General features: G+C 44.0%; 2 protein-coding genes and 1 non-coding gene across 8 annotated transcripts in view; 2 read left to right on the top strand and 1 right to left on the bottom strand.

Moving 5' to 3' along the window:
• The window catches only part of disp1 (dispatched homolog 1 (Drosophila)), a 390670-nt gene extending 385722 nt beyond the window's left edge, over positions 1–4948 (bottom strand). For all 5 annotated transcript variants that reach the window (XM_078212185.1, XM_078212187.1, XM_078212182.1 and 2 more), the window contains exon 1: positions 4685–4948. The gene's annotated coding sequence lies outside the window, so the exon portion shown is untranslated. The remainder of the gene's footprint in view (positions 1–4684) is intronic.
• A 475-nt stretch (positions 4949–5423) lies between these two features.
• The window catches only part of LOC144493365 (putative tubulin polyglutamylase ttll-15), a 96462-nt gene continuing 75959 nt past the window's right edge, over positions 5424–25926 (top strand). For both annotated transcript variants that reach the window (XM_078212174.1, XM_078212175.1), the window contains exon 1: positions 5424–5582. The gene's annotated coding sequence lies outside the window, so the exon portion shown is untranslated. The remainder of the gene's footprint in view (positions 5583–25926) is intronic.
• On the top strand, positions 5764–5845 carry trnas-gcu (transfer RNA serine (anticodon GCU)). Its single transcript has one exon. It is a non-coding gene; the product is annotated as a tRNA-Ser (tRNA).

Below are 25926 nucleotides of genomic sequence, written 5' to 3'. Positions count from 1 at the left end.
GTCCCCAGCCTCTACATTTGTAGATATAATTTTTTGATCCCCACCCCCCAGCCATATTAGTTTAAACCCACCCGAACTGCACTAGCAAAACTCCCAGCCAGGATATTCGTGCCCTTCCAATTTAGTTGTGACCCGTCCTTCTTGTACATGTGCCCTCCTCTCTTGAAAACTTCCCAGTGATCCAGGAATATGAAGCCCTCCCTCCTGGACCAGTCCTTTAGCCAAGCGTTCAATTGTACTATCTCCCTATTCCTAGCCTCACTGGCCCTGGGGATTGGGAGCAGTCATGATGTGGAGATGCCGGCGTTGGACTGGGGTAAACACAGTAAGAAGTTTAACAACACCAGGTTAAAGTCCAACAGGTTTATTTGGTAGCAAAAGCCACACCTTTGGGAGCAGCCCAGAGATTGCCACCCTGGAGGTCCTACTTTTTAGCCTATTTCCCAACTCCCTGAATTGCTCTCGTAGGATCCCCCTGCTCTTCCTATCTACGTCATTTGCACCAATGTGTACAATGACATCCGTTTCTTTATCCTCCCTTTTTAATAGAATGTCCAGGGTGCGTGGGGTCCTTAACTATTCTGGCTGCTATAAGGGATCAAGGGATATGGCAGGGATATGATACTGAATTCGATGATCAGCCTTGATCAAAATGAATGGTGGAGCAGGTTTGAAGGACCAAATGGCCTACTGTTGTTCTAGTTTCCATGAGAAAAGAACAGAACGAGATACTAATAGAGTGAGATGAAGGGTGGTGAAGGGTGGTGTCACAGAGCAATTGGACTAAATGGTTAATTTCTGTGTTGTAAATTCTTTATAAGCTGCACACAGCAGTACCGTACAACCGTAGGTTCTTTCGGTTCACAGCCTCCCAAGCGTGCCCTTTTTGCAATCTTGTGGAGTCCGTGAGGTGGGCCGAGAGGTGGCGGATGGAGTTTAATGAGGAGAAGTGTGAGGTAATTCACTTTGGTAGGAATAACAGATGTGTTGAGTATAGGGCTAACGGGAGGACTTTGAATAGTGTGGAGGAGCAGAGGGATCTAGGTGTATGTGTGCATAGATCCCTGAAAGTTGGGAATCAAGTAGATAAGGTTGTTAAGAAGGCATATGGTGTCTTGGCGTTTATTGGTAGGGGGATTGAATTTAGGAGTCGTAGCGTTATGTTGCAACTGTACACAACTCTGGTGCGGCCGCACTTGGAGTACTGTGTGCAGTTCTGGTCCCCACATTACAGGAAGGATGTGGAGGCTTTGGAGAGGGTGCAGAGGAGGTTTACCAGGATGTTGCCTGGTATGGAGGGGAGATCCTATGAGGAGAGGCTGAGGGATTTGGGATTGTTTTCGCTGGAAAGGCGGCGGCTAAGAGGGGATCTTATTGAAACATATAAGATGATTAGAGGTTTAGATAGGGTGGATAGTGATAGCCTTTTTCCTCTGATGGAGAAATCCAGCACGAGGGGGCATGGCTTTAAATTGAGGGGGGGTAGTTATAGAACCGATGTCAGGGGTAGGTTCTTTACCCAGAGGGTGGTGAGGGATTGGAATGCCCTGCCAGCATCAGTAGTAAATGCGCCTAGTTTGGGGGCGTTTAAGAGATCCGTAGATAGGTTCATGGACGAAAAGAAATTGGTTTAGGTTGGAGGGTCACAGTTTTTGTTTTTTTTTAACTGGTCGGTGCAACATCGTGGGCCGAAGGGCCTGTTCTGCGCTGTAATGTTCTATGTTCTATGTTCTATGTGAACCATGTCTACGTTCAATGTTATAGGTTGCACACCCTTTTCAGTTTTCTTAAAAATCTTTTTTTAATGTTTTGTTTGCACTTCAGTCCCACGCTCCTGATCTACGGGCACCTGGTGCAGAGAGGGGCGGGTCGGGAGGGCGACTTCCTCGTGAACCTGCTCCTGGACCTAGCAAGGCGAGCTATCAATAGGTCCAGGCAGCGGGCGATTGACGGGGTTGTCCACCCTGACTGTCTGCCCCTCTGCCACGGCTATGTTCGCGGCCAGGTGTCCCTGGAGAGGGAGCATGCAGTGTCCGGGGGCACAGTTGACGCCTTCCGTACCCACTGGGCACCGCCAGGGCTGGGGTGTATTATCGACCCCGATAATCACATTTTGATTTGATGTTTAAAGTTTCCTTTGTGCTTTGCTTTTTGGTTCCTTTCTTTTGGGGAGCTGCCCTTTTTAAGTTGTTCCTCAGTTAATTTGATTTTGTATAATTAGTTGGTACTCAAAAAGAAGTACCAAGACATTTTACAGATAAACTTAAAGAAAGCAGGTGCTGAGCCTGAAAGAGAGAAGTTAGATGAGGCAACTGAAAGCTTGAATAAAATAGTAGTTTTAAGGCCATGAATGGCAAATAACTGGGGTTCAAATGCTGAAATTCATTAATTATGGTTGTATATCCCTGTAGTCAAATTTCACTTGCTTGAATTGAAACTTAGAACGTTTTCTCAAATATTTTTGGAGCATGAAGTGTTTCCTTTAACTACATGAGGACATTAAGTTGTTACGACTCAAATGAAATAAATTGTTACAGGTTAGGAAACATCAAAAAACACTCCTGGAAAATGCAGTAGCTGTTCACATTTTAACAAGATAAAAGATGGACAAATTTTAGCCGCCAGATCAGGGAATCCTCTGGCAATGTTCAATATCGGGAAGCACAGAGCTCCGACTGCAGTCATATGCATCATTATGTATTCTCTCTGGCTGGCTCCAAGCAGCCTGGCCAAACAATAATAAACCACTTGGGGTGGAACTTCCCACACTCTCAGCTTGTTTACTCTAAGTAAATAAATAGTAAGATAATATTTCCGACCCACTGAATTACTTTAAAAAAAATTCAGTCCAGAATTCTTCAGACCCAAAACTATCACTGTCACCAAAACAGAGAATTGAAAATATCCAGTCTACCGTCTTTGTCCCCCGCAAAATAAATCACAGTGCTATTTGTCATGCAGGATAAACAAGACTTTCTATAATTTGCTTTTAAACTACTTTTTTCTTAAAATAGTTTAAAATGAGAGTTGATCATTTGTCACATACCAAATCTTAAGAACTTAAACACACGTTTTCTATTCAAATCGTATAATTTAACTATCAACCTACAGAGACTTCTACAGACAGAAGTTCTAAAAATAGAATTTTTTCTAGACTTCCATTTTTTTTTCCTGGGTACTTGAAAGTGTTTTCTGACTGCTTCCTGCCACAGGGTGAATGAAAAGTTAAGTCCTAAGCTAACTAACTGCAATGATGAATTAAAGATGTCAAAATTCAAAAGTGCGTAAGAATTTTTGATGCTCGATCAATGCTTGGTTTATCAGAAGACATTTAAAACACCCACTGCAAATAACATTCCAAGAATGCATCTATTTTTTAAACCTCAGCTTGAAGGAATATGGCAGTAGTACAGTGAGTTGAAGGCTGGTCTCTCACCTCTGAAACATGGCTTTGATCCCAGTTTAAAAAGATGGATAATCTTACTCTCCGTATAAGGATCTTGCACATGATGGTTTTGAGCAGTCTGAACCTCTGCCCATCATACAAAATTGTATATTAAGCTGATCTTTTTCTTCACCGTATCCGTAACACTATATTCTGCACTCTATCCTTTCCTTCTCCTCTCAATGAACGGTATGTTTTGTCTATATAGCAGGCATGAAACAATACTTTTCACTGTATCCCAATACACATGACAATAATAAATCAAATCAAAAACTGACTGTGAAGCACAACAGGATGGTTTGTGTGGGAAATGGAAATGTGATGTTAATTCCATAAGAGATCCTGATATTTGGGACTCAGTAACCAGAATCTTAATTCTTCAGCCAACCATGTTGAATGCTAAATGCTAACATTTATTTCCAAAATGAGACAAGTTCAATTTTCAAGCATAAACTTCTCCAAGTGTGGTTTGGAGGAGTAGGCTGGATAGGTTAATGGTTTTCTCCTGTCCTAAACAAGGTTACATTATTATAACAGACAAATAAAATCAATGTAATCGGGCAAGGTGAATCTTTTCTTAGCATTAGTAATCAAATTATATATTTACAATCAGTTCATAATCACAAAAATGCATCCATTCAGACAGACATTCTTCAAATAACATCATGGATGTAGCGAAATAATTCTCTGCAAAAATCAATGTGCTATAAATTGCATTGCACGAATTAGAAATTATATTTACATTTAGTACAGTGAAGACCTGACAATTTACTTCGTTGCTTACAACGATGGTTTCTCATGGCATATTTGGAGAATAGTTCAGTTAAACTTGGGACTCTTTCACAGAAACAAATCTGTGCTCCGTTCATACTTTAAAAAGTATAACACAAATGCACTTGCATTTTAAAACGTTAGAAGTATTTAAACTTGATGCCACTTGGTCCTCACTAATTCTGAAGTGCTCATATTTACACACACAACACAACAGCCGCTAGCTGATTGCACGGCCGGATAGTTTGTTATGGGGCAGATCTTTTTTTAAAACCTCAATCTTAACTCCTTTAATTCAAGGCCTGGTTAGAAATTCATACAAATCAGTAACTAGGTGTATTTTTAAATAAATAAATCCCACTAAGCCCCCCCCCCCTCCCCTCGAACTTTTGACGCCTCTTTCCTGTGGGTCATGTAGAAAAGTTATTGCCCAGCCACCAGAACTCGGCGTGTTTCTCAGAGACATACCTGAGGAGGGAATGGTCGATCACTTTCTGGGCTCTCTCACACACACATACTTTCTCCAAGTATCCCTTCTTCTTCTTCAATCTGTGAGTGTATGTTCCCCCCGGGTCAGCAAAGCTACAGCAGCAACTCAAACACAAGCTGGCGTCCTGCTTCAGGCGCAGTTCCCCCGGTTCACGCCAGCCGCCGCCACTACCAACGGCGCAGGACAACGGCGACCAACACGACGCCGGCAGCGACCTGCCTCCGTGTTGACGTCTCGCTAAATCGCCTTCAACCAAACTCGCTGGCGCGGAACGCTGAGGAGGAGGCGGGCCCTTTCTCACTGATTGACAGTCTGACTGACCATTGGTGGAAGCTGCTGGGGCAAGCGCCTCTTTATGATTGGTCTACGACATGATTGACAGCGTCCGCTGAGAGGTCCCTTCCTCGCCTCCATCAAGTGAGCTCCTCACAGCCCGCCGCTTGCTCTTTGATTGACGGCCGCGTACACCAATGGTAAGCAGGATCAGCCCTCCCCGCCCCCCGCCCGGACTGACTACTTTTGACCAATTCCAGTCTGGATATGCAGAAAACGCGACTCAACCTATCTTGACTTTTCAAAACCCAACCTGATGAAAAGGAGGCGGAACTCTGAAGTGAGTGACGGCACAATGGACCAATCGGACGGAGAGGACGCGAAGTAAACTAGCCAATGCGGGCGTGAGAACGGGGAGCTGGAACCCGCCCCCTCACCCCCCGTGCCCCTGACAGCGCGCGAGCCAGCGGAGAGACCGTTAGAGACACAAACTTCAAACTGAAGGCCGTTACTGTTATTCGGTGTGTTTCCTCGAGCAACTTCTCATTCAGCAGCGAGACGATCTGACCCTTGCCGGAGCAGTGGCTGCCTGAGAAAGCTGAGGTGACAGCCCTGCCCCCCGCCCCGCGGCTGCATAAATAAATGATAAATACTGGGAAGGGGAGAGTGAGGGGAGGGAAAGGCCCCGGGGATTGATGGCGGACAGAGACCCCCGCGGGCAGTTTGGCAAGCCGGTTAGAGTGCTGTGCTGCAGCAAGGCTGGGCCGCCGCTCTCTGGTACCGGGACGAGGTGGCCGAGTGGTTAAGGCGATGGACTGCTAATCCATTGTGCTCTGCACGCGTGGGTTCGAATCCCATCCTCGTCGGTCTTTATATTTACTCTCACATGCCTTTTCTTTCGGGTTTTGATGCTCCCAATAAATTGCCTTCGTTGTTAACTTTAATGCATTCCAGTGGGCTTGGTGAAAGTGAGATTTGATTTTGATTTGTTATCGTACATGTCTTCGAGGGCCGAAGGGACTGTTTCCTGTGCTGTACTGTATTGTTTCTTGCATGTTATAAAGACAAAGCATACCGTTCATAGAGAAGGAAGCAAGAGAGTGCAGAATGTAGTGTTACCGTCATAGCTAGGGTGTAGAGAAAGATCAACTTAATGCAAGGTAAATCCATTCAAAAGTCTGACAGCAGCAGGTAAGAAGCTGTTCTTGAGTCGGTTGGTACATGACCTCAGACTTTTGTATCTTTTTCCCCGACAGAAGAAGGTGGAAGAGAGAATGTCCGGGGTGCTTGGGGTCCTTGATTATACAGGCTGCTTTCCCGAGGCAGCGGGATGTGTAGACAGAGTCAATGGATGGGAGGCTGGCTTGAGTGATCGTTCACAACCCTTAAAGTTTAATTATTACTGTCACAAGTAGGCTTACATTAACACTGCAATGAAGTTACTGTGAAAATTCCCTAGTCACACACTCCAGCACCTGTTCAGGCACATTAAGGGAGAATTCAGCATGGCCAGTGCACCTAACCAGAGAACGTGCAAACTCCACATAGACAGTGATCCAACCTGGAATCAAATGTGGGTCCCTGGTGCTGTGAGGCAGCAATGCTAACCACTGTGCCACCATGCCACCCTATTTCTTGCGGCCTTGGTCAGAGCAGGAGCCATACCAAGCTGTGATACATCCAGAAAGGATGTCGTAATGGACATGCCGAATTTCCTTAGCCTCCTGAGAAAGTTGAGGCGTTGGTGGGCTTTCTTAACTATAGCGTCAGCATGGAGGGACCAAGACAGGTTGTTGGTGATCTGGACACCAAAACCTTGAAGCTCTCGACCATTTCCCCTTCATCCCAGTTGATGTATGTCCGGGGTGCTTGGAGTCCTTGATTATGCAGCTACTTTTCCAAGGCCAAACAAAAATCTCTGCTACTGTGAAGTTGTACATCCAACAGTGTTTTTTTTTAAGAGTGAGAAAATGCATCCGTTTCCTTTTTGGCTCGAAGAGCATGCAATCTGTGGAACAGCAGAAATCGGAAATTTGGAAGCTAGGTCAGTTTGGCACATTTGAAACCCACTTTAATTGGCACATGCTAAAAATCATAGAATCCCTATAGTGCAGAAGGAGGCCTTTCAGCCCATCGAGTCTGCACCGACTCTCCTAAAGAACGTCTTACCCAGGTCCACCCCATCCCATAACCCAAGCATTTACCCCGCTGATCCCCCTAACCTACACTAAGGAACAATTTAGTATGGCCAATCCACCTCACCTGCACATCCTTGGAGGAATCCCATGCAGACACAGAGAGAACTTGCAAACTCTACACACAATCACCCAAGGCCGAAATTGAACCCAGGTCCCTGGTGCTGTGAGGCAGCAGTGCTAACTACTGTGCCACCATGTCGCCCACATTAAGTAGCATACTGCAAAACAGCAGAAAAGTGCCTGCAAATTTGACATCACCAATTTTACAACAAGCACTGACTCAAATTCCATCTTTTAAACACGAGATCCCAGCTGGAAGGGGCGAGGAAGGCAATTTCACTTGTTCTTCTTGAAAGAACGGACAAAACTTACTTTCCCGTTACATTACCCAACCTATTTTTGGCCTGCATGGCCCTATCCAGAAATCCACTTCATGTATTGATCACGTGTGAAAAGTAGTTTTCATCTTGCTTTTCACCAGTTTGCACCCATCACATTGCCATGGTTTAATTGATCTGGATTTATCGTTTCTGTCATTTAATATTTTACATATTACTACACTGTCATCTCTCAATCATCTGCTTTCAAGAATGAAAATCTCAGAAAAGGTTGCTGGCCTGTAGGTAATCCAAACTGAGTATACAGCAATCTTGCACATCAGTTTCTGTCCTTGCAACATTGTTGTCAATATTGCAGAGTAGCCAGTGAATTCACCTGTCACCTTATTCATTCTTCCTCTCCTAAAATCTGTCTACTATTGGGTAATAAATCATCTTATTAAACAACTCACATTTTATAGTGACTTTTCAGCTAGTAAAATGTCCCAAGGCACTTCACGGGAGTTTCAACAAACAAACAAAATCTGACACCAAACTATATTGGAGCAGGTGACCAAAGGTTTAGTCATGGATAGGTTATAAGGATCAGTTTATACGAGGAAAGAGGTGGAAGGGTTTAGAAAGGGAATTACAGACCTTAGGGTCTAGGCTGCTGAAGGCATAGGTGCCAGTGCTGGAGCAATGCAAATCGGGGTGCCCATGAGGCCAGAATTGGAAGAGAGCAGAGATAAAAATACATACAAAAATGCATAATCATAGCCTAATTGTGTCATTAACATACCAAAATTGAAAATGATCTATAGTTTAAGATCTAGGAAAGAATTTCAGATATTTTCAATAAAATTGCATACACAGATTGAATTCAATGTGACTCAACTAAATCACTGTTGGTAAGCTATTCAATCCATTTAAGGCATTTTGTTAAATCAATCTTGGTAAAATATGCACAAGTACACTTTCTCGTTGCAGTTATTGGACAGTGATTAAGTCGCAGGAACCTTGGCTGATGTTTTTTTCCATACCTCTAGCTCAGGGCAGTGAGGAAGTAGCACACCTACCATTGCTCCAGCTAAAATAAGCTAACTCAACCGAGAGAGGGAATCGAATCTGCGTCCTGTCCTGTGCCTCCCTCCATCCAAACTTTCCTCCATGGTTTGTTTGGCTCAGTTAACATTGGGCAGTGTGCTTGATGGAGCTCTGAATATTACTTGCCTGCACATCAGTTTGATTTTAATTTTGTTAAAGGCTTGTGCTTAATGGAAAAGGAATCTGGCAATGAGTCAAATATTTATAGAATATTTCTGTTTTAATTTTGCAGTGATCAAATCTGTTTTTATTGCAATTATTACTAAAACACTTCAATTTATTACTCTAAAGTAATTTTCTTTTGGCATATCCCTGATAATTAACAATTTAATTTGTTGTGATCACCATCCTTTTATCTAAATTCACTTTTGTTACTCGTGCTAATTTATATAGGCTGCAACATAAAAGCTTGCTTTTCAATTATAAGGCTCTGCATCAAAGTAGTCCAGTCTAATATAATTCCACCTAATGAGTGGATTTCACTGAAAAGTGGTGTGCACGTTAAAAAGGTTCTGCTGTCCATGTCTATATTTGTTATATTGCTGCGGCTTACCCAATCAGATATAGCCTGTTCTGATATATAGGCACATGCAGCCTGATGTGACATGGGGCAACCCAACTAGTTCATCATTACCATTCAGGAAACCAAGACTGCTTTCCCTGCCCAGTCTGACTTCACATGAAATAAAGACTGAAAAAGCTGGAAATACGTAGCAGGTCTGACAGCATCTGCAGAGAGAGAAACAGAATTAATGTTTCAGGTCAATGACTTTTCATCCAAACTGGGAGAAGTTGGAAATCATAGAAACCCTACAGTGCAGAAGGAGGCCATTCGGCCCATCGAGTCTGCACCGACCACAATCCCACCCAGGCCCTACCCCCACATATTTACACACTAATCCCTCTAACCTACGCATCTCAGGACTCTAAGGGGCAATTTTTAACCTGGCCAATCAACCTAACCCGCACATCTTTGGACTGTGGGAGGAAACTGGAGCACCCGGAGGAAACCCACGCAGACACGAGGAGAATGTGCAAACTCCACACAGACAGTGACCCGAGCCGGGAATCGAACCCGGGACCCTGGAGCTGTGAAGCAGCAGTGCTAACCACTGTGCTACCGAAATGTAATAGCTTTTAATCAGATGAAATATGGAAAGCGCGCAAAAGAACAAAAGGGAAAGTGTGATAGGGTGGAAGACAGGAGAGATTAAATGACAAAAAGGTTAGTTGTGCATAATCAAAGGGAGTGGTGATGAGGCAAAAAATAACCACGTGATGTGTCTAGGGCGGGTGTGAATGGGAGACTAATGAATATCTGGTGCCCAAAAACAGAAAAAAACAAGGATAAGAATAAAACATCCAAATAAAAGGAAACAAAATGGGATAGAGAAACAGTCCAAACTTGTTAAACACCCTAGTCCCATGTCTTGTGGTTCCTAGAACTTCAAAATAATCACTTTCAGACACAAATACTGGAAGTTTTCATAGTGTATTTTTCCCAATCTCACCATGTACACAGACTGTAGTGTAATAGTGAGTGATGTAACATCCTGGATACTGATGTATACATGCTCATAACAATATAGTTTATAATTAAACCAAACTTTTTAACCTCGTTTTCATTTCTCAAATGAAATTCACAGTATTGCTTGGATGCTAAGTGTTGTGCCTCTATCTCGTGAATTTGGTATTCTTCACTCTCAGTGATGAGTGGCACATTATACTGGCGATGTGCATGTGTTGCTCCTGGTGTTGTAGCAGTTGTTTCACTTGTTAATGATGTTGCTGCCTTTTCTGATTACCTTTTCTGCTTTACCAGCTCTGGTGCGGGTCGAATATAGATTCTGTTTCTTCTGATTTCATTCTCAATGATATAAGACTTTGGAGTCTCTGTCTCACTAGCAGCTTTTGCAGGGTTCCAGATTTTAAGGATTGGATCCTGTACGTGTACAGTTTGTCCTTTCAACAACTCAGGCAAGGAATTTGCTGTTTGATGAAGTATTGACTTCCCTCTACCTGTGCATCAGTGAGTTGTTGTCTTACTTCCTCCTCTACATTTTACGGATCTTGCTAGCAAAATTCTCTTATACTTTCTGCCATTCAGTAGCTCTGATGCAATTTCATGTCAACCACGAGAGGTGTAGTTCAGAGTACCAATAAGTCAAGACTTGGGTATTTCTTTGTCTCTCAGCATTTCATAAGAGTTAGAAACATAGAAACTAGAAGCAGGAATAGGCCATTCAATCCTTTGAGCCTGCTCCACCATTCATTTTGATCGTGGCTGATCATCGAATTCAATATCCTGATTCCCCTTCCTCCTCTATCCCTTGATCCCTTTAGCCACAACAGCTGTATCTAATTTCTTCTTGAAATCAGACAGTATTTTGGCCTCAACTACATTCTGTGGTAGTGAATTCCACACATTCACCACCCTCTAGGTGAAGAAAATTCTCCTCACCACAGCTCTAAAAGGTTTACCCCTCATCCTCAAACTATGACCCCTAGTTCTGGACTCCCCCACCATTGGGAACATTCTTTCTGAATCTATCCTGTCTAACTCTGTTAGAATTTTGTAAGTTTCTATGAGATTCCTTCTCACTCTTCTGAACTCCAGTGAATATAATCCTAACCAACTTAGTCTCTCCTCATATGACAGACCTGCTATCCCAGGAATCAGCCTGGTAAACCTTCGCTGTACTCCCTCTATGACAAGCACATCCTTCCTCAGATAAGGACACCAAAACTGCACACAATACTCCAGGTGTGGCCTCACCAACACCCTATACAATTGCAGCAAAACATCCCTACCCTTATACTCAAATCCTCTCGCTGTCAAGGCCAACATAGCATTTGCCTTCTTTAATACCTGCTGTACCTGCACGCTTACTTTCAGCGACTGATACACAAAGACTCCAAGGTCTTGTTGAGTATCCACCTCTCTCAATTTACACCTGTCAAGTAATAATGTCTTCCTATTATTGCTACCAAAGTGGATAACCTCACATTTATCCACCTTATACTGCATCTGCCATACATAGGCCCACACACTCAGCCTGTCCAAATGACGCTGAAGCATCTCTGCATCCTCCTCACAGCTCACCCTCCCACCCAACTTATTATCATCTGCAAGTTCGGAGATAATACATTCAGTTCTCTCTTCCAAATCATTAATATATAATGTGAATAGTTGGGGTCCTAGCACAGATCCCTGCGGAATCCCACTAGTCACTAGTTATATCCTCAAAAAATTTCATTAGATTCGTCAAGCATGTTTCCCTTTTGTAGATCCATGCCGACTTTGTCTGATTATACCACTGCCTTCCAAATGCCGAGTTATGAAATCCTTGACAATAGACTCTAGCAACTTCCCCAGTACCGACGTTAGGCTCACTGGTCTATAGTTCTCTGTTTTCTCTCTACCTCCTTTTTTGAATAGCAAGCTTACATTAGCTACCCTCCAATCTGTAGGAACTATTCCAGAGTCCAAAGAATTTTGGAAAATAACCACCAATGAACAAAGAACAGTACAGTACAGGAAACAGGCCGTTCGGCCCTCCAAGCCTGTGCAGCTCATTGGTCCAACTAGACCATTCGTTTGTATCCCTCCATTCCCAGACTGCTCATGTGACTATCCAGGTAAGTCTTAAACGATGCCAGCGTGTCTGCCTCCACCACCTTACTTGGCAGCGCATTCCAGGCCCCCACCACTCTCTGTGTAAAAAACGTCCCTCTAATATCTGAGTTATACCTCGCCCCTCTCACCTTGAGCCCGTGACCCCTCGTCATTATGGATCTACTATTTTCAGGGCCGCTTCCTTAAGTACTCTGGTTTTCTTGACCGTCTGTATTCAAGTGTCAGATCAAGCCCAAGATGGGATATAATGCCTTATCTTGTCAGCTTGGATATTGTTTGTCACTCCTGTGGAGACCATGGGGGCGACTCGCCTTACCATTGTGCCTCCTGGCTGATGGGAGGGGCAAGCCGTTAAGAGCACGAGAGTGCCGAGAAATCTGGTTTGCGCCCGATTTCTATGATTTCTATGATCTATGATATCAGTGATCCACAGGTAGGGACAGAGTGTTACATAGCGAAATATGCTGACGGCACGAAAATAGGTGGGAAAACAGGCTGTGATGAGGAGATAAAAAGTTTACAAATGGATATTGACAGGCGAGGGGGATGGGCCAGAATCTGGCTGATGGAGTTTAATGTGGATAAATGCAAGTTTATCCATTTTGGCCGAAAAGTAAAAGGACAAATTACTATTTAAATCGGAAACAGATTCAAAAGGCGTCTGTGCAGAGGGATCTGGGTGTCCTTGTGCATGAGTCTCAGAAAGTGAGTATGCAGGTGCAGAATGTTATAAGGAAGGCAAATGGAATCTTGGCATTTATTGCAAAGGGTCTGGAGTATAAAAGTAGAGAAGTGTTGTTACAATTGTATAAGGTATTGGTGAGACCACACTTGGAATATTGTGTTCAGTTTCGGTCACCTCCTTTGAGGGAGGATCTGGTGGCACTGGAGGCGGTTCAGAAGAGGTTCACTAGATTGATTCCAGATTTGAAGAGGCTGTTGTATGAGGAACGGTTGAGTAGCTTGGGCTTGTACTCGCTGGAGTACAGAAGAATGAGGGGGGGATTTGATAGAGGTATATAAGATATTCAGCGGGATTGATAAAGTAAATGTTAACCAAATGTTTCCCCTTCTAGAATAGTCTAGGACAAGAGGTCATAGTTGTAGAATGATGTCTGGGTTTTGCTCAATGCAGGGATTACTGCTTCATGATATGAAGAACTGCAAATGTGGGAAAACCACCGGGAAACACACTCTTGCTCACCTTTTGTTGAAGGGAAGGTCATTGATGAAGCAACTTAAGATGGTTGGTCCGAGGACACTACCCTCAGAAGCTCCTGCAGTGCTGTCTTGGGACAGAGATGATTGACCTCCGACTGTCAGAACTATAATAATTTAGTTGCTCAGAACTTGGGTATTAATGTCAGGATTATTTAGCAAACATCGAATCACAGAATCACATCTAATGTTGAACACTGAGCTTTGCAAAGATAGGATGGTTGGGTAGTCTGCACCTTGCCCGTTGCAGACAGCAGAAGAGACATGTTTGATTTGATCCGTCAGTCTTTAAGACATATGGCCTACATACCAACATCACACTGACACTGAAATTCATATGCCACATTACTCATTTGTGTGATAGGCAGAACATCTTTTTGGCTTGATTACAGCATCCTGTTAGTGGTGAATACCATTTGTATTGCTACTGAATGGTGGCACCATGAAACAGCTAGCTTCACCTTTGCTCAAATTTTGACACACCTTGCCCTTCCAGGGTGAACTGAGGTAGAATGGGCAATTTTCAGGGCTGAAAGTGACATGATCAGTTCAGAATGATCTGAACAGAGTAGCCATTATCTCACAGGATGTCTTTGCTGCTCCCTATTGAGGCATTAGGCTTGCACAGTAAGTAAATGGCTCAGGCCCTATTTATAAGGTTGCCAATAAGGCCAATCTTATAGCGTGTGGAACTGTAACAATCCCAATGCATATATTAACCAGTAAAGATTGGCTTGTGGTAGACCTTGGTCGAGAACCCCCTGAGATTTCTCAAATAATACATCAACGAAAAAGTGTTCAAACAACAGAGAACAATCCAGCACAGGAACAGGCCTTCCGGCCCACCAAGCCTGCGCCAGTACATGGTTTCTATCCCTCTGTTCACCTCCCATTCATGTGTCTATCAAGAACGTTGCTAATGTGTCTGCTTCCATCACCTCCACTGGCAGTGCATTCCATACACCCAGCACCCTCTGTGTGAAAAGCTTTTCCTGCATGTCTCCCCTAAACTTATCACCTCTCATCTTAAGCCTGTGCCCTCTTGTCGGTGACCCTTCCACCCTGGAAAAAAGCCTCTGATTATTCATTTGACTGCTCGATTTCAAAGGTGAATTTGAACACAGGATGGAGCATAATCAGAGTGAGATAAGACATCTAAGGAAATTATTGCATGCAGCTGCAGATTTAAGTATATCAAGTCTATCATCCACATATCGGACAATCCACTTTGGTTCAAATGTGATGGAAGTCTTACACAAACTGAAATCACATAAAGCAAGTAAATGCCTACGATTAGACAGTATTTATTCCAGTGTTGAGAGAAAATAACAAGGAGATTTGTGAGACCCTGACAGTTATTAGTGAGTGAGTCAATGAACATTAGGGAGATTGGTAACAGGCTAATAAAGTTCCCATATTCAAAAGAAGTGACAAAATAAATACAAGTAACAACCACTCACAGTGTCTTCAAATCTGTACAAAATAATGGAATTTATCAGATGCAAACTTGAACCACCCAGTACACAGCATTCACCATAGTTTTAGATGGAGAAGGTCCTACCTAACCAACCTTCGTCATTCCTGTAAAGAAGTCAACAATCCCAGTCTTCTGTGGAAAACCCAACCAAGTTGCATATTTCAGACTTTAGAAATACAGTTGACAAAGTTCCTTTAAAAGATTAACAATTAAACTCAAAGCTGGGGATTCAGAGCAAAACTTGTGTTTGGATAAGTAATGGAAATGGAAAACTGCATACTGTTTATAGATACAAGTGGAAAACTCCAGAGCTCACTGCTGCGTGATGCTAGATATGTAGGCATACATCTTAAAAACTGGCAGAGAGCATCAATCAGCATGTCCCAGCCTCTGTTCACAATGGGCAAGATACAGAGTGTACCCAACCAGTCTGTGCTTGCAAAACTCTGGACACAGTGTTCAACATTAGATGTGATTCCGCAATTGGACAACATTTGCTAAATAATCCTCAGTGCACTAAGAATTACGCTGACAATCAATTTAGAACCGTCAGACGGGGTCGCAATGTGGCACATTTACGTTTACTGGAATCTACATATATTAATACACAGAGCCTTGTTCTTTGCAAATACACAGGTACACACATTGCGCCTGTTCCAGCTAAACAAAACAAGTGAAATCCATTTTCTGGTTCATTCTACAGGGCATTGCCTTGACTAATCAGAGTCCAGCTCCCTGCTTTAAATTTCAAACAATGCTTGGAAGTTAACTGTCAGTCGCCACAACTTGTGCATTTTCTATGGCAACACGTCTACCAATCAGATTCCACTTGCCAACCAGTATACACTCTCTTCTTAAATGGACCTACCTGATATTAAGTTGATCTTTCTCTACATCCTAGCTATGACTGTAACACTACATTCTGCACCATCTCTTTTCCTTCTCCCCATGTATTCTATGAACACTATGCTTTGTAAAGCGTACAAGAAACAATACTTTTCACTGTACACTAATACACATGACAATAAAAAATCAAATCAAATCATTTGGTATTCTTGAAATTGCCCTGATGAGTGCAAAAAAAGTCTATTTTATCAGAACTATCATCTTTTGTGCTAGGTATGACTCCAGTCAGTGTAGAGAATGCTCCCTGATTTCCGTTAACTTCAGTTTTTCTTGGGCTGCTTAGCCACACTCGGTCAAATGCTGCCTTGATGTTTAGGGCAGTAACTCTTACATCGCCACTCAAATTCAGCTCTTTTGACCATGTTTGGACCAAGACTGTAATGAGGTCTGGGGCTGAGCTGTCCTGGCAAGACCCAAACTGAGCATCAATGAGAGGGTTATTGGTGAGTAAATGCTGCTTGATAGCACTGTCAACAACTTCTTCCATCACATTGCTGATTCTCAGGAGCAGACTGATGGGGCAATAATTTATCACATTGGATTTGTCCTGGTTTTTGTGAACATGACACACCGGGGTAATTTTATACATTATCAGATAGACAACAGTGTTGTAGCTATACTGGAATAGTTTGGCTAGAGGCATGGCAACTTCTGGAACACAAGTCTTTAACACGACAGCTAGGATGTTGTTGGTGCCTTTGCAGTATTCAGAGTTTTCAGCTGTTTCTTAATATCAAATGGAGTGAATTGAATTGGCAAATGATTGGCAATTACGATGTTGGGAACTCAAGTGGAGTGGAGACAAATCGTCCACTTGGCACTTCAGGATATTCAAGGAGCCTTTCCCACTATTCGATATTTAACTGTTCAGAGTATTGACAACTGGATGCGGCAGTGCCTACTGCTTTGATCTGATGCACTTGTTGATTAATTAGCTCTGTCTACAGCATGCTACCTCTGCTGTTTAGCGCATTCAAGTGGCCCCCTAGCTCCAACCTCTTTTTCCTCTCCAAAGCTTTGAAACCTGTTATAACTCATGCTCATCTTTCCAGTAAGTCCATGTTAGAATCGCTCCTGTTGGATTGCTGTCCCACATTACTGAATCTAAGTTCTAAATGACAGTTCCAATGACTGTGATCATTGTGCATAATCCCTCCTCATCATTGCCAGCCTATCCAAAGACATTGGATAGACAGCCACAACAACTTCCTCCAACACCTCTCCATTGCACAGCTCAGACAAATTGCTGCTGCTTGGTTCCACTCTTACCTATTCAATTATAGCCAGAGCATCTCCAACAATACTATTTCCACCTCAGCACCATCACAGGAACAAACCCTTCGGCCCACGATGTTGTGCCGAACATGACGCCAAATTAAACTAATCCCTTCTGCCTGCCTTTGGTCCATATCCCTCTATTCCTTGCATATGTGTTTATCTAAAAGCCCCTTAAACACCCCTATCGTATCTGCCTCCACTACCAACTCTGGCAGCACATTCCAGACACCTACCACTCTAAAAAACCTGCCCTTCAGATCTCCTTTGAACTTTCCCCCTCTCATTTTAAGTGCATGCCCCCTAGTATTAGACATTTCAACTCTGGGACAAAGGCCAGGATTCTTCCAAAACATTTCTTACGTACCCAATTCACAGGAAAACTGGAGTAAATCATGCTTTTCTTTCAGTGGGAGTTCACACTAGAATCTCCCACATTCTGTACAATGCAGAGGCCACCAACGTGATGTCATTAGATTTTATGGGGCGGGGCCTCTGCAGTGACCCTGAACTGTCAGCCTCCCTCTTTGCTGGCCAGCCCGGGACCACCACAGTGCTGCCCCCCGCCCCCCTCCCCAACCTCCCCACGGCCCGATCTCCCAGACCACCTGATCTCCAGCACCTCTCCCCCCACCCCAGCAGTGACAATCCCCACCCCCCTCCCCGATCGCTGGCCTCCCCACTGTCCTGACCGGATCCCAATGCAGAATGGCAGTGGGAAGCCTGAAGAATTCAGTCCCAGGCCCGCTAATAGCATTTAATTGTATGTTAAATACTATTTAAGTGCTAGCCCCGTCTCCCAGCCAATTTCCGGCACCACACAGACGCCGCCAGAAATCCGGGTCTGGGAGACCCAGCGCAGTGTGAACGCCCATGGGAACCCCACAAATCAGCCAACATGCGATTCTCCCAGTCTGCTGCGCTAAAAAATTAGTGCAGCGGAATGGGAGAATCACCCCCAAAGACTCTGGCTGTCATCCCTATCTATGCCTCTCAATTTTATAGACTTCGATCAGGTCTCCCCTCAGCCTCCGCCACTCCAGAGAAAACAACCCTAAGTTCCTCCAGCCTCTCCTTACAGCTCATACCCTCTAATCCAGACAGCGCCCTGGTAAACCTCTTCTGCATCCTCATCCAAGTCATTTATATGTATCACAGCCAGCTGAAGTCCCAGTATGGATCCCTGCGGAACGCCACTAGTCATGGATCTCCAGCCAGAAAAACATTCTTCCACCACTACTCTCTGACTTTGATGGGCAAGCCAATTCTGAATCCAAGTGGCCAAGACACTGTGGATCCCATGCATCTTAATCTTCTGGATGAGCCTACCATGAGGTTGAAAGTCTTACTAACACCCATGTAGACAACATCCACTGCTCTACCCTCATCGATCACCTTCATCACCTCCTCAAAAAAAATCAATCAAGTTAGTAAAACAGGACCTACCCTGCACAAAGCCTTGCTGACTTTCCCTAATTAGACTATGCTTTAACAAATGCACATAAATCCTATCCCCAAGAATCTTCTCCAATAGCTTCCCAACCACTGATGTGAGACTCACTGGTTTATAATTTCCTGGATTATCCCTTTTTCTTTTCTTGAACAGAGGAACAACATTAGCTACTCACCAGTCCTCCAGGACCTCTCCAGTAGCTAGCAAGGATATAAAGGCCTTTGTCAGGGCCCCAATAATCTCCTGTCTTGCCTCTCTCAATAACCTGGGGTAGATCCCATTGGGCCTTGTGGACTTATCCACCTTAATGTTCTTCAAGAGACCCAACACCACTTCTTTCTTGATCTCAAAATGCCCTAGCATCTTAGCATACTCCACAGTAATCTCACAATTCTCCATGTCCTTTTCCTTGGTGAATACCGACGCTAAGTACTCATTTAGGATCTCACCCACATCCTCTTGCCTCCAAGCGCAATTACCTTCCAAGTCATCCAAGAATCTATCCTTGTTCCCCTGTCTCTTTAGTTATATTTTGCCCTTTGTACCATCAACTCAAGACATTGAGTTAGTCTCCATATGTACATTAATTGACCTCCAGCTCTGCCTCTCCGCCTCCCATCAATTCCTCCAATGCCTCTGTCAGTCTAGTCAGACCTCATGCCCAACGTTTACTGATGATGAGCCACAGTTTTCTCCATGGATGAAATCACCATCTTTGTCCGTCCTATTCACTTCATCCTCTTGCCACTGATTCTATTCCCATACGTAACCATTTTTCTCAGGTATACCAAAAGTATTGTGAAATAAGTCTTCAGAGGCCAGTGTCCCTTCACCAGATTCCCTTTTATTTACAAACTCTATTACAGTTCGTAGAGTGCTTCAGATTAACAGTCTAAATCCAAAGTGCTAGGAGACCTGACACTCCCCAGTTGTATGTACAGAAAAGATTCCCTGATTGGGCAGGCAATACCTCAGTCAGGGATTTCATATTCCAAGAGGCCAACCTCAATGGTCTTGTTGAAGTCATTATATTTTGTTTACAGGTTGAAGTACAATTTGACCTTATATCCCCTCCATCACAAAGACTTCCTGCTTTGACCACCATGATGCAGCCTACATTTGCCCCTGCCTCAGGCAATCTACCGCCGAAACCTTTACCCTTGCTTTTGTCATCTCCAGACTTCATATCCCAATGCTCTCTTGGCTGGTGTCTCATTGCCCACGAAACAATAAATTTCAACTCATCCAAAACTAATACCTCTATCCTATCCCAAGTCCAGCTCAGCTAGCACCCTTTTCCTTGCTGATCTATATTAGCTCCCAAACTTTAACTGACTACAATGTAAAATTCTTACGCTTATTATTCTCGTGGTTATATCCTTTCATGTCTATGCACTTCCATCACCTTCCATCTCTCTTCCTATTTTGCATTTCCCCATTTAGCCTATGATTGGTGGCCATGCTTTTGAGGCCCCTTGCTCTGAAATGCCAAAATCTCACTAACTCCCAATGACAAAGCCATTGGAGCACTTTTAGCCAATGAAGCATTGTTCTAAGTATTACAAAATAGGAAACACTACTGCCAGTTTACGCAAAGCAAGCTCCCACAAACAGAAATGTGATAATAACCCGATAATCTGTTTTTGTGAAGTTGGTTGAGAAATAAATATTGGCCAGGACACCAGTCATGGGATTTTTTACATTCACCTGAGAGGGCAGATCAGGACTCAGTTTAACATCTCATTCTAAAGATGTTACTATCTCCTTATGTGTCTTTTTTTGGTTGGTACCTCTCCTGTGAAGCACTTTGTGACATTTATAAATGCATGTTCTTGTTCTTTAGTTTGCATCCTTTGAAAATTAAGGCATGGGCGTTTTGAAGATTATGAAAACTTTTGACAGAATTGATTGAGGCAAATTGTTCACAGTTACTATAAGACCATAAGATGTAGGAGCAGCAGTAGGCATTAGGCCCATCAGGTCTGCTCTGCCATTCAATGAGATCATGACTGATCTGATATGATAATCGTTAACTCCACTTTCCCACCTTATCTCCATAACCCTTGATTCCCTTACTGATTAAAAATTTACCTCAGCCTTGAACATACCTAACAACCCAGCCCTCTGTGTTAAAGATGTTCCATGATTCACATCCCTCAGAGAGAAGAAATTCCTCCTCATCCCTATCTTAGATGGATGACTTTTCAATAAGGTCACCTTTCATTCTTCTAAACTCCAATGGGTACAAGCCCAACCTACTCAACCTCTCATAAGAAAATCCCTCCATACCAAGGATCAACCTAGTGAACCCAGTAATTCGTTCCTCAGATAAAGGGACCAAAACTGTCACAGTATTACAAGTGTGTTCTAACTAGTGCCATGTATAGTTTTAGCAAGACTTCACTATTTTTATTCTCCATTCCCTTTGAAATAAAGGCCAATATTCCATTTGCCTTCCCTATTACCTGCTGAACTTGAATGCTAGCTTTTTGTGATTTATGCACAAGGGCCCTAAATCCTTTTGTGCTACAGCTTTCTGCAGTCTTTCTCCACTTAAATAAATTCAGCTCCCTTTTTCTTCCTATCAAAGTGTATAACTTCGTATTTTCCTACATTACACTCCATGTGTCAAGTTTTTGTCCACTCACTTAACCTGTCTATATCCCTCTGTAGACTATGTCATCCACAGCACTTGCCATCCCATCTATTTGTGCCAAAATAGTACATTCACTTCCCTTGTCCAAGTCACTAATATATATTGTAAATAATTGTTGCCACAGCACTGATCCCTGTCGCACTCCATTGGTTACAGGCTGCCATCCTGAAAATGTCCCACTTACCCCGAATCTCCATCTACTTTTAATCAGCCAATCCTCTATACATGCTAACATACCCACAACACCATGGGCTCTTATTAAGTACCTTTTTTGTGCGGTATCTTGAATATTTTTTGGAAATCCAAGTATATTACATCTACTGGTTCCCCTATGTCTACCCTGCATGGTACCACCTCAGAGAATTCTAATAAATTTGGCAGGCATGATTTGTAATTTGCCAGGTGGAAGATTAAAGTTTCACCACCTAAAATTACAAAATTAACAATAAGGAGATAAATTGGGTGAAATCTTTTCATCTAGTGGACAAAATAATTCACAGGAAATTGGAAATACAATTACAGGACAATTCAATACATCCCTGAAATGGAAGGGATTGCAGGGTGGAGGGAGAAAGGGAAGTTGATCTTCAAAATGGGCATGGGCTTCAAGGGTTCATTTGGCTAGTCTTGTTCCTAAAATATCTTAATGCATCCCAGTGAAGTGAAAAAGAATTGTTGTGCGTGGAGAGCTGTTGATCAATCAATCAATCATGCTTGCCTCAAATTAAGTCATAGGGGGTGATCTTACTGGCTTGTCACACCAGGTTTGCTCTTAGATTCTCACCTCTCCTGATCTTAACGGGCCTTAACGGTCAGCCTCGCACTCAGGAAGGGTATGACACTGATTTAATTATTTAATTCTTTTTAAAAAATACTTAGTGAGTCCCGGACATAATTGTCCGGCCTCACTTGTTTTAACAGCCTCGCCGGTGGAGATCCTCACAATCAAGGATCACGCTTGGTCCCCAACAACAGGACCAGACAGGGTGGGCTTGCCGGTGGGACCGGAGGCCATTGAGGCCCTCCGGGTGGTATGGGGCAGTGCCAGCCTAGCACTGCCAGCCTGAGACCCTAGTACTGCCAATCTGGCACTGCCCACCAGGGATCAGCTGGGACGGGGATCGACAATAGGGTGGGGAGGAGGGGGGGGGGGGCGATCTGCCAAAGCAGGTATCAGTGTGGCAATCATCCGGTGGTGGGGGGGTGATGTATTAGGGCAATGTCCAGGTGGGGTGGAGGGGGTGGGGAGGCCAGCGATCAGGGAGGCGAGGGGGTGATAGCCAGAGGGGTAGGGGGGCTGATGGATAGAACTTAGAACAGTACAGCACAGAACAGGCCCTTCGGCCCACGATGTTGTGCCGAGCTTTATCTGAAACCAAGATCAAGCTATCCCACTCCCTATCATCCTGGTGTGCTCCATGTGCCTATCCAATAACTGCTTAAATGTTCCTAAAGTGTCTGACTCCACTATCACTGCAGGCAGTCCTCCACACCCCAACCACTCTCTGAGTAAAGAGCCTACCTCGGACATCCTTTCTATATCTCCCACCATGAACCCTGTAGTTATGCCCCCTTGCAATAGCTCCATCCACCCGAGGAAATAGTCTTTGAATGTTCACTCTATCCATCCCCTTCATTATTTTATAAACCTCTATTAAGTCGCCCCTCAATCTCCTCCGCTCCAGAGAGAACAGCCCTAGCTCCCTCAACCTTTCCTCATAAGACCTACCCTCCAAACCAGGCAGCATCCTGGTAAATCTCCTTTGCACTCTTTCCAGCGCTTCTACATCCTTCTTATAGCGAGCTGACCAGAACTGCACACAATATTCCAAATGTGGTCTCACCAAGGTCCTGTACAGTTGCAGCATAACCCCACGGCTCTTAAATTCCAACCCCCTGTTAATAAAAGCTAACACACTATAGGTCTTCTTCACAGCTCTATCCACTTGAGTGGCAACCTTCAGAGATCTGTGGATATGGACCCCAAGATCTCTCTGTTCCTCCACAGTCTTCAGAACCCTACCTTTGACCCTGTAATCTACATTTAAATTTGTCCTACCAAAATGAATCTCCTCACATTTACCAGGGTTAAACTCCATCTGCCATTTTTCAGCCCAGCTTTGCATCCTATCTATGTCTCTTTGCAGTTTACAACAGCCCTCCACCTCATCCACTACTCCACCAATCTTGGTGTCATCAGCAAATTTACTGATCCACCCTTCAGCCCCCTCCTCTAAGTCATTAATAAAAATCACAAATAGCAGAGGACCAAGCATTGAGCCCTGTGGCACTCCGTTAGCAACCTGCCTCCAGTCCGAAAATTTTCCATCCACCACCACCCTCTGTCTTCGATCAGATAGCCAGTTACCTATCCAATCGGCCAACTTTCCCTCTATCCCACACCTCCTTACTTTCGTCATAAGCTGACCATGGGGGACCTTATCAAACGCCTTACTAAAATCCATGTATATGACATCAACTGCCCTACCTTCATCAACACACTTAGTTACCTCCTCAAAAAATTCTATCAAATTTGTGAGGCACGACTTGCCCTTCACGAATCCGTGCTGACTATCCCGGATTAATCTGCATCTTTCTAAATGGTCGTAACTCCCATCCCTAAAGACCTTTCCCATCAACTTACCAACCACCAAAGTAAGACTAACCGGCCTTTAATTACCAGGATCATTTCTATTCCCTTTCTTAAACAGAGGAACAACATTCGCCACTCTCCAGTCCTCTGGCACCATCCCCGTGGACAGTGAGGACCCAAAGATCAAAGCCAAAGGTTCTGCAATCTCATCCCTTGCCTCCCAAAGAATCCTAGGATATATTTCATCAGGCCCAGGGGACTTATCGACCTTCAGTTTATTCAAAACTGCTAGTACATCCTCCCTCCGAACATCTACTTCCTCCAGCCTATTAGCCTGTAACACCTTCTCTTCCTCAAAAACATGGCCCCTCTCCTTGGTGAACACTGAAGAAAAGTATTCATTCATCACCTCTCTTATCTCTACTGACTCCATACACAAGTTCCCACTACTGTCCTTGACCGGCCCTAACCTCACCCTGGTCATTCTTTTATTCCTCACATAAGAGTAAAAAGCCTTGGGGTTTTCCTTGATCCGACCCGCCAAGGACTTCTCATGCCCCCTCCTAGCTCTCCTAAGCCCCTTTTTCAGCTCATTCCTTGCTAACTTGTAACCCTCAATCGAGCCATCTGAACCTTGTTTCCTCATCCCTACATAAGCTTCCCTCTTCCTTTTCACAAGACATTCCACCTCTTTCGTGAACCATGGTTCCCTCACTCGGCCATTTCCTCCCTGCCTGACAGGGACATACCTATCAAGGACACCCAGTATTTGTTCCTTGAAAAAATTCCACTTTTCATTAGTTCCTTTCCCTGACAGTTTCTGTTCCCATCTTATGCCCCCTAATTCTTGCCTAATCGCATCATAATTACCTCTCCCCCAATTATAAACCTTGCCCTGCCGTACGGCCCTATCCCTCTCCATTGCAATAACAAAAGACACCGAACTGTGGTCACTATCTCCAAAGTGCTGTTCCACAACCAAATCTAACACTTGGCCCGGTTCATTTCCCAGTACCAAATCCAATGTGGCCCCACCTCTTGTCGGCCTGTTGCACAGAACACAGAGATTTGCGCATGCACAAAGCGCTCCCTGGTGTGAGCAGCTAGCTTTCTGGCGAGAATAGACTCCATCCACTCCCTCTACTGGCATGAATCATACTTTGCCCTTTTTTGCACTTAATGCCATAAGATCATGTTTGAAAGCCTGCTGAGAAAATGGGCGCGATCCTCTCCCATTTTCACGCTCATTCAGCACTTTTTCTGGTAAGATTGTCCCCATAGAACATAGAACATTACAGCGCAGTACAGGCCCTTCGGCCCTCGATGTTGCGCCGACCTGTGAAACCAATCTAAAGCCCATTTAACCTACACTATTCCAATATCATCCATATGTTTATCCAATGACCATTTAAATGCCCTTAATGTTGGCGAGTCCACTACTGTTGCAGGCAGGGTATTCTACGTCCTTACTACTCTCTGAGTAAAGAACCTACCTCTGACATCTGTCCTATATCTATCACCCCTCAATTTAAAGCTATGTCCCCTCGTGCTAGCCATCACCATCCGAGGAAAAAGGCTCTCACTGTCCACCCTATCTAATCCTCTGATCATCTTATATGCCTTTATTAAGTCACCTCTTAACCTTCTTCTAACGAAAACAGCCTCAAGTCCCTCAGCCTTTCCTCATAAGACCTTCCCACCATACCAAGCAACATCCTGGTAAATCTCCTCTGCACCCTTTCCAATGCTTCCGCATCCTTCCTATAATGCGGCGACCAGAACTGTACACAATACTCCAAGAGCGGCTGCACCAGAGTTTTGTACAGCTGCAACATGACCTCATGGCTCCGAAACCCAATCCCTCTACCCATAAAAGCTAACACACCATACGCCTTCTTAACAACCCTATCAACCTGGGTGCCAACTTTCAGGGATCTATGCACATGGACACCGAGATCCCTCTGCTCATCCACACTACCAAGTATCTTACCATTAGCCCAGTACTCTGTATTCCTGTTACTCCTTCCAAAGTGAATCACCTCACACTTTTCCGCATTAAACTTCTTTTGCCACCTCTCAGCCCAGCTCTGCAGCTTATCTATGTCCCTCT

This window comes from Mustelus asterias, chromosome 5 (genome assembly GCF_964213995.1).
Source record: "Mustelus asterias chromosome 5, sMusAst1.hap1.1, whole genome shotgun sequence".
Taxonomy (NCBI): domain Eukaryota; kingdom Metazoa; phylum Chordata; class Chondrichthyes; order Carcharhiniformes; family Triakidae; genus Mustelus; species Mustelus asterias.
The sequence above is the reverse complement of the archived record's forward strand: the minus strand, read 5'-3'. Positions and strand labels throughout refer to the sequence as shown.